General features: G+C 48.7%; 1 pseudogene; it reads right to left on the bottom strand.

The window, feature by feature from the left end:
• Window positions 1–14,488: 14,488 nt before the first annotated feature.
• Window positions 14,489–14,594, bottom strand: LOC122467408 (annotated as a pseudogene).
• Window positions 14,595–15,789: the final 1,195 nt, after the last annotated feature.

The raw sequence follows: 15,789 nt of genomic DNA, 5'->3' as shown, positions 1-15,789 counted from the left end.
GGTCTGGAGAGGCTCGCAGGCCTCGGATTGGCTGGCTGGGTGCAGGGGGGTGCGGGAAGGGGAGGATTTTGCAAGGGGGACATGGCTGAGTGGACTCAGGAGTTAGAAACATTCGCCGGAGCTTCTGTTTCCAGCGGAGAGGGGAGAGGGAGGCAGCTGAGCCCGAACTCAGCGGGCCTGGAAATATTAGAGGAGTGGGGACATGGAGGCCTCAGAGCCTGACGATGAGGAGCTCTGGGTCCTCCTGGGGTCACTGACCGTCAGAGTGGGAGAAACAGTTTCTCTGTGATCCCCTGCAACCTTCCTCTCACCCCTGCTCCGCTCTAGGGAAGCAGCCTTTTCTTTCGTAGATGGGGAACTGTTGTTTTTAAGCCTGTTTCTTAAGGTAGAAGCCTGCAAATAGGGCTGGAGATATGAGGGTCCCACCTTGTCACCACTGGTGTGGACTCCTTCCCTGAAGAGCCCCTGAACCCATTCCCTCCATATCACCCAGCCGGGAACCACACCCTCACATTATGAGGCTAATGAAAATGGTCCCATAGCCTATTCAACAGGGATTCCCCTCCTGCCAAACACACATAGCCACCAGCCAGCCTTCCTTCTTGCTCCTTGAGGAGTTTGAATTTGGTAGAAGAGTTCAGAGGGTGGGCAGTGAGGGTCTAGGTCTCACTTCAACATGGGTGTCAGAAAGGGACAGGACTGAGCTGACCTCTGGCCTTGTCTGTGGGGATCAGTAGCCTTGGGAGTTGGGGGCCTGGGTGTGGATAGGAAGGGATGTTTTGGGGGGGGAATGAGCGGCCCTCTCTTTCTTCACAGATTTTCTTTTCTGTCCAAGAGGCTGGGTCCAGGGAAGATTGTGTGGGCAGACAAATGTCTTGGCACATCTGTAGGCTGGGAGGGCAGGGCCTGGATGCTCCCCAGTTTCAGACCAGATGGCCAGACTCAGGAGCACAACTCCCTGGCCTGGAGGGACTGCTCTGGGACACAGAGGCAGAGATGCCAGAGTGAGAGAGGAAGGAAGGGGCAGAGGAAGGGAGTTATTCACGGAGACGTGTGTGTGTGCACGCACAAGTGTATGTGTGCCTGTGTGTAAAAAACCACATGATTTTTGTTAATGAAAAAAAAAATCTTTCATGTTAATCCGCTTCCTCCTCCCACCCAGACTTGCTCGATTTAGTAGAATTTAATCATTTTGTGAAAAGAGGAAGAACACGCATGTCCCTAAATGAATCCTCCACATCTGTAAGTCAAGCTGTAAACAAAAACAACAGGTGCTTTATTGTCTTCAAGCTTTCTCCAAAATTGTTATTTAAAATTGCTCCGTGGTTTCCAAATGTCCAGATGCAGCGCTTCTCTGGTCAGATCCCCTGGAGAGAAAAGACCAAGGAAGGGTGTTGGGATGGACGTGGAACTCAGCACGGGTCCCACTGATGACACTGTGGGCCAGTGGGCTACTCTAGTGCCCGCCCTGCTTCTGTAGGGAGCTGTGGGGCAGGGCAGCAGAGGCAAAGGCAGAGACTGTCTGCTCAAGCTTCTTCCCACCAAGGGAAGTGCTCCGGGTGAACCTAAAAAAGTTCCACAGACCTCAGAAGGTCTTCCCAAGCCAAGGGGCTGATAGGTACTGATCAGGGAAACTCCTTCATCCATTCTTGCCAGTGCTTTGCTCCTGGTGGGCAAAACAAATCCTCCCTCCCCCCTGCCGCCCACTTTTTTTGGCAAAGGCTCTCAAAGGACAAAAACAGCAACTTATCAAGACATTCCTGTCTCCTTTGTGAGCTCATTTAAAAAATTCATTTAAATATGACAACTAAAGGTGCAAAAAAGCCATTCACATGCCTGGAGAGCGTGCTTCCCAGACTGTAGGTGACCAGATGGCCAGGAGGAGACTCAGCAGAGAAGTTCTAGATCCAGCAAGCTATAAGAATGCAGTGAGCCCTGCTGAAGAGATAAACACAGGCGTCATGGTGCTATCTAATTAGTCAGAAATCGGGGCGCCTGGGTGGCGCAGTCGGTTAAGCATCCGACTTCAGCCAGGTCACGATCTCGCGGTCCGTGAGTTCGAGCCCCGTGTCGGGCTCTGGGCTGATGGCCCGGAGCCTGGAGCCTGTTTCCGATTCTGTGTCTCCCTCTCTCTCTGCCCCTCCCCTGTTCATGCTCTGTCTCTCTCTGTCCCAAAAATAAATAAAAAACGTTGAAAAAAAATTTTTAATTAGTCATAAATCAGTTCCGGGTTCCTTACTACTTTCGAATTTCCCTACCACCGAGGTCAAGAAAATGGTTATTAATCAGCACCCCAATTCAATCTCTTTGACGGCAGTCTCCTCCTCTGCAAAATGAAGAGGTTGAAATAGATATATATTTCAATATTTAAGTTGGATAGATTAAGATATATTAATTATATTATGTCTATTTAAGTTAAAATATGTATTTTTAAAATCCATATCCATGATTTTAGTTATGCATAAAAACTTAAGCCTTCCTCTGATGTGACTTGACATTTCAAAAAAAAAATTTAGCATCATGACCGAGAGACTCAGATCAATGGTACATTTAGAACACACTTTTTATTATTTTTTTTTAAGTTTATTTATTTATCTTGAGAGAGAGAGAGAGAGAGCATGAGCAGGGGAGGGGCAGAGAGAGAGGGAGAGAGAGAGAATCCCAAGCAGGCTCCCTGATGTCCATGCAGAGCCTGAAGCAGGGCTCGACCCCACAAACCATGAGATCATGACCTGAACTGAAATCAAGAGTCTGAGCCACCAGGTACCCCTAGAACACGCTTTTTATTAAAAACATTTTTTTTCCAATGTTTATTTGTTTTTGAGAGAGAGTGAGACAGAGCACGAGCAGGGGAGGGGCAGGCAGAGAGGAAGACACAGAAGCAGGCTCCAGGCTCCGTGCTGTCAGCACAAAGCCTGATGAGGGGCTCAAATGCATGAGCCGTGAGATCATGTTCTGAGCCAAAGTTGGATGCTTAACTGACTGAGCCACCCAGGTGTCCCCCACTTTTAATTTTTTTAAAAGTATATCTGCCTCGAGTTTGTTTGTTTGTTTATTTGTTTATTTTGAAAGAGAGAAAGAGTGCATGCACGGGAGAAGGGCAGAGAGAGCGGAAGAGAGAAGACCCCAAGCAGGCTCCACGCTGTCAGTATGGAGCCTGATGTGGGGCACGAACTAACGAACCATGTGATCATGACCTGAGCTGACATCAAGAGTCAGACACTAGTGCACCCTTTTTAAAACCAACACTTTCTTCTCCAGCTTCTCTTAGATTTGATACCCATTAGGTTTTCATGCTGAGATTATCAACTGGCAACCTGTGATTCAAACCCAGTTACAATTTTTTTTTAACTCAGTGTTTTTCCAAGAAAATGTAATTAACTACCAACATGAAGATCGAAAGAATAGCTCTGGCTTGCCTTTAAACATTGGACAGATCTGGCCATAGATCTGAGTGTTTCTTTGTGGGAATGAATGTTCTTTCAGGTTTAACGTTCAAAGAGTTTAATATCCATACCAGGTATAGCTGCCTAACTCCAAGGAGTATTCTGTGATTTTTAAAATATTCTAAGTTGATCTGCGGAGCCTTCCAAAGATGGCCTTTCTTTCCAGGATTCAGCTGACATTGGCAGAGCTGGTGGTAGGGTTTGCCAGGGATGAAACTGAGGATATTCCCTAGATGTGGGATTTCTGGTACTAAAACCAAACTGCCCTAAGCAAACCAGGATGAGTTGGCCATTATAGCTGACAGAATTGGGAAGAAGGGTGGTTTAGGGTTTTCATAAGCAGCTCACAGTTTGCACTGACTACTGGTGTGGCTGTTTAATCGCACAGGTGGCATCCTATCACCTTCTTGGCCCCTTGAACTCCAGCATGGGCCATGGGCCTTACCTCTTAATCCTAGGAAAGGGAGAGAACCTCCCTCTCTCCTCCCCCTGTCCCACTTTGACATGCAATCTCAGAAGTTTCTCTGTGCAGACCACCCAGAGGCCAGCCTTGAAGGAAACCCTCGTCCCCCAAACCCTGAGTGCTTACCTGTCACACCCCCTTTCCCTACAAGGGAAACAATCCCGGGGATGAAAGTTCGTTCTTTGGGAAGAAAACAGCAGCTCTGTGCTAAGAGTTAGAAGGTAAGCAGTTTAGCCCTGGCTGTGTGAAATAGGACCGTTTCTTTTCTCTGAGCCTCACTTGCTCCTTCCATAGGATGTGCAGGTGGGGAGTGAGGAGGTTAAGACCCGCCTGCCAGATTTGTTGCGAGGATGAACAGAATTATGAATGTGGAAACCCTTTGCAAGTTACAGCTCTGTACAAAAGTTAATTATTATTCGGCCACAAAGGCTGGGCAATACTTCCAAGGGTAGAATGAAAACTTCTCTAAAACATTGCTGTAGAAGTCAGTCCCTTTAATCCCCTCCCCAAAGTACTGGGGAGTTTATCAAGCAGCCATGTGAACCACTGGGTGATGGGCAGGTGAGAGGGGGAGGAAAGGGTCAGTGAGCCTGCACTGGGGGTGCAGGGTGGGCTGTGGAAGGGGGGAGGGGGAAGGAAGAAGGGGAGAAGGGGGAGGAGGGGACGAGGGAGGGTGTCTCTGAGGGGAGCTGGGCATAGGGGTGTCAGGGCAGAGCTCCCAGCCTTGCTAACTTCACCATTTCACAGAGGGCAGAAGTCTTAAGGGCACCTGCCACCTTTGCCCCACCCTCTCCCCTCACAGACTTGCCCAGTGGAGCCGCAGCCACCTGGGATTTCTACCCCGTCCCCATACTTCAGGAAATGGCTGACAGCCTGCCCGGAGGCCTCCTCGTTGCCCAGCCAGAGAATCAATCATTAATTAGCCCGTGTGCCACCCCTCCCCCTCAAGCTTTCCAAACACAGAAATAGAAATACAGGTCCTGGCAGGTGAAAGGAAAGGCCCCGCTTGTGGAAGGCAGTTTGGAAAAAGCCACCAGTGGCATTTGTCCAGTTTGTTTTGGGCTGGAGATGCATCCTGGGCACGCATCTCTCAAGCTCTTTGCCTACCCTGCAGCCCTTCGGGGGCTGTGTCTGGGGTATCTGTAAGCCACCTGAGTAGGAAAGAGCCTCGTTGGGGAAGCAGAGAGGAGGGTGACAGGAGAAGATGGGAACAATAGACGGCGGGGATACCAGCTGTCAACTTTTTTCTAGTTTTTTTTTTTTAATTTTTTAATTTTAATTTTTTTTTTCAACGTTTATTTTTGGGACAGAGAGAGACAGAGCATGAACGGGGGAGGGGCAGAGAGAGAGGGAGACACAGAATCGGAAACAGGCTCCAGGCTCTGAGCCAAAGGCCCAGAGCCCTACACGGGGCTTGAACTCACGGACCGCGAGATCGTGACCTGGCTGAAGTCGGACGCTTAACCGACTGCGCCACCCAGGCGCCCCAACTTTTTTCTAGTTTTAAGAGCTTTTTAAAAGTTACAAATAGGGGCGCCTGGGTGGCACAGTCGGTTAAGCGTCCGACTTCAGCCAGGTCACGATCTCACGGTCTGTGAGTTCGAGCCCCGCGTCAGGCTCTGGGCTGATGGCTCAGAGCCTGGAGCCTGTTTCTGATTCTGTGTCTCCCTCTCTCTCTGCCCCTCCCCCGTTCATGCTCTGTCTCTCTCTGTCCCAAAAATAAATAAACGTTGAAAAAAAAAAAAAAGTTACAAATAATAAACCAGGCCCTTTGGCAACCCATTTTGCAGATGAGAAAACTGAGCCCCTGAGAAGGTAGGTAGCATGTCCAAGTTTACCCGGCTGGTAGGTGGCTGACTCGATGACCGAATAAGCACTGTGATCCAGGCTCTGCCTTCAGTGTTGGAAATTCTGCTTACCCCATCCTAGTGGCTCCCTCTCCCGAGTGCCTATTCACCCACCAGTCAGGAAGGAAGGTTCTGGAACCCAAGGAGTGGCCAGAGTGAGGTCAGACCCTCATGGCCAGAAAACTTTCCTGTCCCAGGAGAGGAGAGCTGCTCACTCAGCAGGAATGCCCTCCTCTTGGCTAGGCCCCTGGTCCAGCCCAGAACAGCAAGCGTCAGGGCACAAGAATCTTCTCAGGCCTATGCCAGGGCCCTGGAGTGGTCTGTCTTCCTGACAGCTGTTTTTGGGGAGGCACCAAGGAAAAAACCCAGGCTCAGGGCTCTTCATCAGACTCCAGGCTGGCTTTGTTCTCTGTGGCCTTGGAATGCCAGAGGTTCCTGTGGTTCACACAAACCACAGAACAGAGCATGGCCTCCCCTACCCCTCAGCAGTGCCCGGAGCCCTGATGAAAGGACCAGGAGACCCTGGTGGTTGGGGAGCAGGGTTGGGGGAGAGGTTGAGGGATAGAGAGGATTCAGGAGATCTAATCTGTCTTTTGCCTCTACCCTTCACTACTGCCTCGCTCCCGGAAGGCTTCCCGCATGCTGAGCAGAGTGATCCTGGACACTTTGCCAGACTTTGGGCCTCCTCCAAACTCAGGACCTCTTGCATTCTTCTGGAGAGCCCCTGCCTTCCCTGCATTTGGAGGAGCAGCCTTGAGGGTTTACCACTTTGGAGCCCGATTTTTGTATCTGTGCCTCAGTGCCCCAGCAATATGTCCACCCTGGCTGTTCTATGGCCCCCACGTGAGGGTGGACACAGCATCTCCTTGAGGGAATGCTAAGCATGGCATTTCTTTCCGATAACAGCTATTATTTACTAAGTATTATTAAATACTAGGGACTGTTGAGTACCTTACACACACCCAGTGAAGCCAAGTTTTGAGGCAACTGGGACATAGAGGTTGCTCTGGGTCACCTCACTGCCGAGCAGTAGAGCCAGGATCCGAACCGAGGCTCATCTAAGACCTGAGCCCGCATTCTCTCCACTGCCCCATGAGGTGTTTCCAGGGCACGGAGGGCCAGGGAGCCCCAGGGGAACAAATTAGAAGACAAACTAGAAAATGAGTCTCGTTTGTCAGTTTCAGGGGCCACCCGCGGCCGACTGGGAAGAAGCTTGACCCTTAGTAATGAGACCGAGGCTTCCTCGGCCCTCCAAGAGGCCAGGTAAAGGAAAGAATAAAAAACAAGGCAAAGGTTGGGGTCACAGTGCATTCCACCTCGCCGTCGCGAAATTCCCATGCACTTGGCAAAGCCCAGGCACAGAACTCATTTGTGGCAAGAATGAGTGAGTCAGATACATTTTTCTTTTTCTTTTGTCTTCAGCTTTATTGAGATATAACTCACAAATTGAATTGTAAGATATTTCAGGTGTACATCATGGTGAATATCTGTATACATCGTGAAAGGATCCCCACTATCTAGTTAATGAACACATCCATCACCTCACAGCTCTCTCTCTCTCTCTCTCTCTCTTTGGTGAGAACGTTTTCCTAGCAAATGTTCACAATGTGTTTTCTCAGCAAGTGTTAATCATGACAGTCACGGTGTTTTACGTTAGATCCTCAGACCTTAAACCTATACACTTTGGTAAGCTTTGTTTAAATTGTTTCCCCTCATTTTTAGGCGCGTCATCTAAGGTAGCATTTTCCTTTTGCTCGTCCTAAGCTCTTCTCCTCTGAACCTCATAGAGTATGCTGTGCTCACTGCAGAGGAGAGAGAGCCCGGAGCCCCGAGGAAGGATCTTTTTCCCGCTTGCACCATGACACTGCCCTCCACGATGCAGGGACAGTGTAGGTAAGAGTCAGGACCACAGAGCTGGCTGTCCGGCAGCCAAAGCCGGGATCCTGGCACATTCTTGCACTGGCTGTGTGACTTTCTCCCAATTGCCCGATCACATTTCTCTGAGCTGCGGTTTCTGAGTCTGAGAAGTGAGACGACTAAGGGTACTTCTCTTTTATTATATTGTGGTGATTAAGTCAGACGAAGTGCTTGGAACACAACGGGTGCTCAGTAAGTATGAGTGACTGACAGTAAAACTAGCCACGGTAAAGAAGGTAGAGACCACGATTCGTAGACCTTGGGGAATGTCACTGTCTCCATACTCAACGCCGGCAGACTCTGGAGGTTCTGAAGGTAGTAATGGAGTGAGGGGGCTGGGGAGAAAGAGGATGGAACATGGATGTTTTGTTTGTTTGTTTGTTTATTTATTTATAGATTATACGCATAACATATCATAAATAATTCAAACAGTCATGATAAATGTCTCCCTTCCTCCAGCCTTTAGCCTGAGGTAACCGCGTTATCTATTTGATGTTTGTCCTACCTATGTTTGTGGCCTGTAGAAAGTCTGACCTTTGTTTTAGGAGTGTGTGTTTCAGCATACATAGTAGCATACTGGATGTAAATCTCACTGGGCAAGTTGCTTTTTTTTTTTTTTTTTTTTTTTTTTTTTTGCTTAGCAATGTCTTGAACATCTTTACATCTTAGGACATAGCTCTGCCTTGTTCTTTTGAACTTCTCAATCACAGTCCAAAATGTGGATATAAGGCATATATAATATATGCATATATAATGCATATAAGTCTCCCCCTTTCCATGTATTTTTCTCTCTCACTTTTTTTCTCATTAAAATGTTCTGCAATGAACTCTTTGTGCACATGTGTGAATATTTTCCTGGTGAGACGGAAAATGAGAAACGGAATTGTGGGGCTCCTTTAAAATAGGCGGGATTCATTGGCTGTCCAGTAGTCTAGTCTGGCTTCTTTTTTCATTACTCTTGAATATGCCTTTAAAGATTGAAGGTAAGCAGGTTGGGCAGAGGAAGAAGTGAAGTACCTGTGAGGTTTCCTAATCCAGGGTCATTGTCATCCTCTAGACAGTGACCAAGGTGTACAGAAGTCAGGGTGGGTGTCGTGACTGGGGGATGCTCTTCATCCTGAGAACATTCCCGACTGCTCACAACTAATCGGGGAATGGAAAGAGGGTGCACCCCAGCCCCCTGGGATCCCAAGGCGACTTCCATAGATCAAACTGGGTGACTGTGTTACGTTCCCTCCTTCAGAATTCAAGAGACAGCTGGCCCCTCATGCTTGAGACCCAGTGTCTCCATTCCAGAGCCTCAGGAGTTGTGAGCTCAGAATCAGAGAGACCTGGGTCTGTGACACAGCCCTACTCTGAGCTATGTGAGCTTGGAAAAGCCACTCACTCACTCTGATTCTCAGGTCTGTCATGCTTAGTAAAAAAAAAAAAAAAAAGAGCATATATATTCACATCCTATCAATAGGGTGCTGTGAAAGTGGTTTGTAAACTGTTAAGAAATGGAGAAATGTGAAGGATAATGAACTTGAAGCAATTATGGTGATGAATATAACACCAGGGTTACCTCACCAGGAGAGCCTTTCTCCTTCCTTCCCTCTCTCTTTCCTTCCCTCTCTTTCCATGAATTTAGTTGCAAAGATATTTATTGAGCATCTACCAAGTCCTGGGCACCCTGCTAGGACCTGGGAACACAGTGGAAACTGTGCAAAACAAGAATCACATCCTCGTGGAATAAATAGGCAGGTTCTCGCAGGGAGGTGTGCTACGTGCCATGACAGAGCAGGAGTGGACAGGGGAGGTGTGGGGAGCATGGAGCAGGGCACCTCACAGAGTCTTAGCTATTCAGAAGGGACCTCTAAGCAGATATTGGAAGAAAGAAATGCAACCAGCCAGGCAAACAGAGGAATGGGAGAAAGTGAAGATCAAATATTCTGGTATAGGCCAAAAAAAAGTTCATGTGAAGAAGGTCCAGAGGCCAGGAGGCACCAGGCACATTTAGGGACATTTCTCACTGTAGTGAGAAATCAAGTACAATTATAGTGTGTGTGTGTGTGTGTGTGTGTGTGTGTGTGTATGCAGGTATGGAAGGGCTGAAAGATGGGACTGGGACAGGGTACAGGGTTAGATCACTAATGTCCTTATAGACTTGTTAATGGAATTAGACTTTATTCTAAATGCAAAGCAAATGTCTGAAAGGATTTTAGCAGGGGAAAAGGAACGGCCAGACTTATGTTTTATTATTATTATTATTATATTTAAAGTTTAAAGTTTATTTATTTATTTATTTATTTTTCCAACGTTTATTTATTTTTGGGACAGAGAGAGACAGAGCACGAACGGGGGAGGGGCAGAGAGAGAGGGAGACACAGAATCAGAAACAGGCTCCAGGCTCCGAGCCATCAGCCCAGAGCCCGACGCGGGGCTCAAACTCACGGACCGCGAGATCGTGACCTGGCCGAAGTCGGACGCTTAACCGACTGCGCCACCCAGGCGCCCCTAAAGTTTATTTATTCTGAGAGAGAGAGCAGGAGAGGGGCAGAGAGAGGGGGAGAGACAGAATCCTAAGCAGTGTCTGCACTGTCAGCACGGAGCCTGGCGTGGGGCTCAAACTCACGAACCATGAGATCATGACCTGGGCAGAAGTCAGATGCTTAACTGACTGAGCCACCCAGGTGCCCCTAGACTTTATGTTTTAGAAAGTTCTTCCTTGCTGCAATGTGGACAATGGGTTGGAGGAAGCCACGTGACAGGCTGGAAGAGGCTGTGTGACCATGGTTCGCTGGGTGGTGACAGAAGCAGTGGGGCTGGAGAGAAGCAATGTTGGGGATGGGGTAGTGGAAATATTGCCCTACTTGGCTGTTGACTCTTGATTTCATCCTTGTTCTGGTGGTGACAGGCTGCAGCCCCGTGAAGACCAGATTGAATGTAAGTGATAGTCCTGTCCTATCTTCCTATATCCCCTGGAGGGCTCAGACCTTGGGTCTCCCCCAAATTGTAGCCACTGCAGGTCAATCTGGTTCTTCTCACCTCAAAACCTCAATGGCCAAGGGGAAGTTTCTGTCTGATGACAGATCCGACAAGAGAGGATAGAGATCTTGGTCCAGGACCCAGACTGTCATAGACCAGCTGATGGGATAGGGAGGAGGCATGTGCCTCAAGTTGCCCGAGGTTTTGGATTTCAAACCCTGCCCCAACCTTGACACCAATAACACCCTTGGGGCTGAACAACAGACAAATGCTGAACGGGAAGGAGGGGGTGAAAAGGTGTGCAAAGGGTGTTTGCTTCTACACAGGGCAGTGAAAAAAGAGAATTGGCTGACAGGAAGTTAGGGTCCCAGGCTTGGGACTGAGTTACAGACCTTGGGGACGTCACTCAGCTTCTTGGACCTTGGTGTCCCCATCTTCATAAAGAAGGAGAATGTGGGAGCTGGCACATGTACTGGCTCCCAAGTAATAACATAGAGGAGTATTTCCTAGAGTGATTCCTCGAGCAAAAACCACTCTACACACTATCTCTAAACCCAAGTTTTCTCGTTTTCAATACAAAGTGCTTAAGGATAGCTTCTTGTTTAATCTCATTGGGTTGGTTCTTGGGAGCCACTGTGTGTGAAAGCACCTTGAAAACTCTTAAGTTGTAATAATACTATAGCCTGATATCTCTCTTTATGGTGAACAAATGCTGTCATACCCATGATTTCGTTTAATACATTTGTCAGTACATACATGTATTACTATTGCTATGTGTATCTACTATATAATAACGTGTAATGCTACATATAATATACATCAAATATATGTATAATATGTCACTATATATAATTATACTATGTACCTCTGTCTCTATCTCTATCTCTATCTCTATCTCCATCTCTATCTCTCTCTATTCCTATCTCTATCTATGCTGGCATGATTTCTAATATGTTCCAAGGCACATTCAGTGGGTCTCTCACTCAGAGAAAATGACAAAGCTCTGACAGTGGCCTCCCAAGTCCTCCTCCCTCAGGGCATGTCACCTGTCACTTCCCTCATACATCTCCTCTCCTCGCTCCCTCTTTTATTCCGTTCCAGCCACACTGGCCTCTTGGCCTTCCTCACATATGCCAGGCTTGCTCCCATCCCATTAGCCTGATGCTTGTCCCTCACCTCCAAGTCTCGGCCCAAATCACCTTCTCAGTGAATCCCTCTCCAGTTCCCCTTATTGCAACCCTCTCCCTGACTCTTTATCCCTGTTCCTCTGCTTTATTTCTCTCCACCACTGACATACTATATTTATCACTTATTTATTTGTTTGTCACCTGGTCTCTCCCTCCCCCGCCCCCTGTAACAGATAAGTGGCATGAGTGCTCACCACTTTTGTTCCCCCATGCCTGTTATAGTGCCTGGTACATAGGAGGGGCTCAGTAAACATTGGTGCTTGCGTGCGTGTTCGGTGGAATGAATGGCAGCAGCAAGGATAACACAATGACTTTATTGTGACCAAGTGGTGCTGGGCGCTGGACACACAGCAGCTAACAAGACAAACACTGGGCCAAAGTCTCAGCCATGTGTGCCCCCCATTGGTTCTTGGCAGCTGGCGGTAGAAGCAGAAACTCAGTAGCCCTTAACTTTTTACCTGGGAATGCCGCCTGCCTGCTGCTTTTTTGTTACAGGCAGCTGAGGATGCTCTGAGTACAATCCGGGTGGAAGTCGGGCTCAGGCCCTGGTCAGGGTCAATGAGAGGTGTAGAGGGAGCAGCCTCCCCCAGACCCCAAGGGCAGTGGGAGACAGCTAGATCAGCCTCCTCCTCTTTGGCATTCAGCCCTGCCACCAAGGGCTCCAAATCTCTGGGCAAAGGTCACAGCACCTGATGCCCAGAGGACATGTGACCAGAGTGCTGCTGAGTTGGAACAAGCCACACAATCAGGTCATTGTGTTAAACGCGCAGGTCCCCTTGCCAAGACGCACCCCATTCCATCAATGCCAGGATTTTCTGGGGCCCTGATCTACAGGGACCCTTAACTGGGGAGGGTGTTGCCTCAAAGGTCTTAAGGGGAGGAGGGATCTCTTCTGGGAGACCCATTGTCCCTGGTCTGTTCTGAGAGCCAGGAAGAAGTGGGTAAGGGAGAAAGAAGCACTAAGCCCAGCCTGGCTCTGTGCCTCACGAGGAGTGGCAGACGCTGGCAAGATCGTTACTCTTTGACTCTTGGTGCACTTTGGCTTTAACCATTGTCTTCCAACATTTGCTTTGGGTGGTGAAGACTGCTGATCACTAACTTTGATACTTTAGAAATCCAAAGATTTTCCTTCTGTTATGACTGGGTCCAAGGATTCGCAGGAAGTCCACTCTTGAAAGGAGATCTTCCTTCACAGAACCAGCAGGCCACTGGGCAAGGATTTGGGGCTACTGAACTCTGGGTGAATCTGCCAGACTAAGAGCATTGTGGGGTGGGCCTCTGGAGAACCAGATCAAGCTGTCAGAGAGTACATCCCCCCTTTTCCACTTTTAAGCTGAATGGCCTTGGGCAAACTACCTAACCTCTCTGAGACTTAGTTTCCTCATTTATAAAATGGGGGATGATGATGCTTGTCATATATGATTGTAGATGATCTTAAATGAAATGAGGTCTGTAAAATATTGACCTGCACAACAAGAATGCATTTGTTACTGTCCCTGGAGGAGTGAGGGGTCAGAGGAGACTTTGCACTCTGTAGATGCTCAGGCAAAGCTTACTGGTAGGTTTCACTCCACGGACCATTCAGTGACTTTAAGAGAGTCCCACCCTGCGTGGGTTGTTTACTTTTTTCATCATAGGTGACCCTAAGGAAGCTGGCATGATGCGGTAGCCCTCAGCTGGGTGGACACAGCAACCTTGATTTTAACAGACAGGAGAATAAGGAATTTGCTTCTTACACTGCAAGATTCTTGAGCACCTGGTGTGTAGTGAGTAAAACAGAAGTGAATCTGCACTTGATCTGAGCCAGAAAACTGAGAAGTTATAAGAGGGGAATCTGAGTCAGGGAGCTTGCAGTCAACCAGGACCACCTTGGGTCCTAGTTACTCATGGGTTCAGAGATCCCAGTTCTCAGCACACCTTTCCACAAGAGAGAGGGAGAGGCAGTAAACAGCACTCGCCCTTCTCCATGTTACCTTGCAGGAAAGAGATTGGTCTAGAGGCTGGGACCTAGGTACCTGAGATGCGCTTGTCCATAAACCTGGCTCTTGGGGGCTAGTAGATGATTTTTGTGTTCTATATTTTATCTCTCCATAGTCATCCTCCAGGGCAACATCCACCCTCCCTGTCCCCCCACCCCCCGACATATGAAGGAAGGTCTGGGCAAGGGAAGAGGAGCATTACAATTATTAGAGGTTAATTTTTTTTGGCATATGTGTGTCCATTCTCCCACATCATTTGTTGAATGGACTTTATTCCCCCATTGAACTGCTTTTGCACTTTTGTCAAAAATCCACTGGACATATTTGTATGACTGCATTTCTGGACTCCTATGATCCATGAATCTATGTGTCTCTCCATCTGCCAATACTATAGATTATCTTCATTACAGTAGCTTTACAGTAATTCTTAAAATTGAGTGCTGTGAATCCTACAACTTTTTTCTTTATCCACAATTTATTTTGACTATTCAAGTTTTCTTTTCCTGGCCTTTCCATATAAATTCTTTTACTTTTAGTTTTCAAATTCATTTAATGGCAAGTGCTAATTAGCAAACTGGCAACGGTTATCCTAAAGTTACTACACTCGCTGTGTTGTCATTTCTTAGGCTTGATCAGATAACCTAGGATCAGACATGCCCCCTCATAAGATGAGTCAGAGTTGGTTGATCACCAGCACTTATCAAACCAGACCTAGACAAAGGACTAGGTCTGGGGACATGTCCCTGGTCTTAATATAGTGAATGATTAGCCTGGGAGGACCATTACAATTATTGAGCACCTACTTAGTAAGCATCAACTACGTGGTGGATGCTGTCCAAGGTGCTGTCTGCTGCCATTCCCACCGTTCTGGGTGCTCTTATTCCTAAAGAAAAGGGCCCTGAGACCTTGAATTTTGGAGCTGGAAAGTCTTGGAGGCTTTGGTCTGCCACTTACTGGAGGACCTTAAGATGTGACTTAGCCTCTTTCGACCTCAGTTGCCTCCCCTGTGAGATGGGGGTAATTAGAACGCCCACATTTTGAGTGTTGTTGATGATTAAATGAGATGAGATACGCAAAGCACATGGCACAGGGCTTGCTAAATGCTCTGAAGTTTTTAGGGATGATGATGATGATGATAAAATAGAGTTGGATCCGAAAACCTTCCCCAGATGTGATCCTTGGTCTTAGTGCTACCTGGAATTTCCAGCTGTGCAGCAGAGAGGTCTTGACTCTGGCAGTTCTGGGAGTACAACTCTATTTCTCACTTGCCTGGTCACTCGGTGTCATTTATTTCCTCCAGAATATTTCCATTCTGGGGTCTGAGAGTTGGGTCCCAGGGCGCTGGGCCAGCGGTGCAATGTCAGAGCTGTTCCAAAGGACAGAAAGGCCCCTTGCCTCCTCCAGGTGCCCTCCTCTGCATGGGGAGAAGCGGAGGGGGCGGGGGGCGCGATGAGACTGAGCCCCGCGTGGGCCGGGCTGGCTCTCTCCCAACCCGCCCAGCGGTGGCCGACTTGCTCTAGTTACCTCCTCCCACCGGCTGGGTCTCCAGGTGCCTTCCTTTAATTAAAAGTCTTTAGCCTTCCGCGACACGGGCCCTCATTTGCATGGGATCCCTCCCTTTATGCAGCCTCGGTATCAGAGAGAGCCAGGAGGTTAACGGAGCGTCGTCGCGCCTTGTCCCGGGACAGCCGGCTGAGCCCAGCGCCTAGTCCCCGCCAGGGCCCCCGGGGACTCCGCATGCCGCGGGGCGGGGACCTGCCAGGTTTGCAGCCGCTCTGCCGCCCCGCCTGGCTGGCCTGGCTCGAACCTGGCCGGAGCAGAGGCGTCCCGGCTTCGCTCCAGCGCCGGCGTGCCCTAGCCTCCCGCCTCCCCGCGTTTGCAGCCCGAGTGGCCCGCGGTCCTTGAAGCCTGGGCGAGGTCCTCTGCGTCTCTGCAGCCTTCGGAGCTGATCTGGACGCCTGGGAATCCAGGAGGAAGGCGGGT

The sequence above is a fragment of the Prionailurus bengalensis genome, chromosome A3, assembly GCF_016509475.1.
Source record: "Prionailurus bengalensis isolate Pbe53 chromosome A3, Fcat_Pben_1.1_paternal_pri, whole genome shotgun sequence".
Taxonomy (NCBI): Eukaryota; Metazoa; Chordata; class Mammalia; order Carnivora; family Felidae; genus Prionailurus; species Prionailurus bengalensis.
The sequence above is the reverse complement of the archived record's forward strand: the minus strand, read 5'-3'. Positions and strand labels throughout refer to the sequence as shown.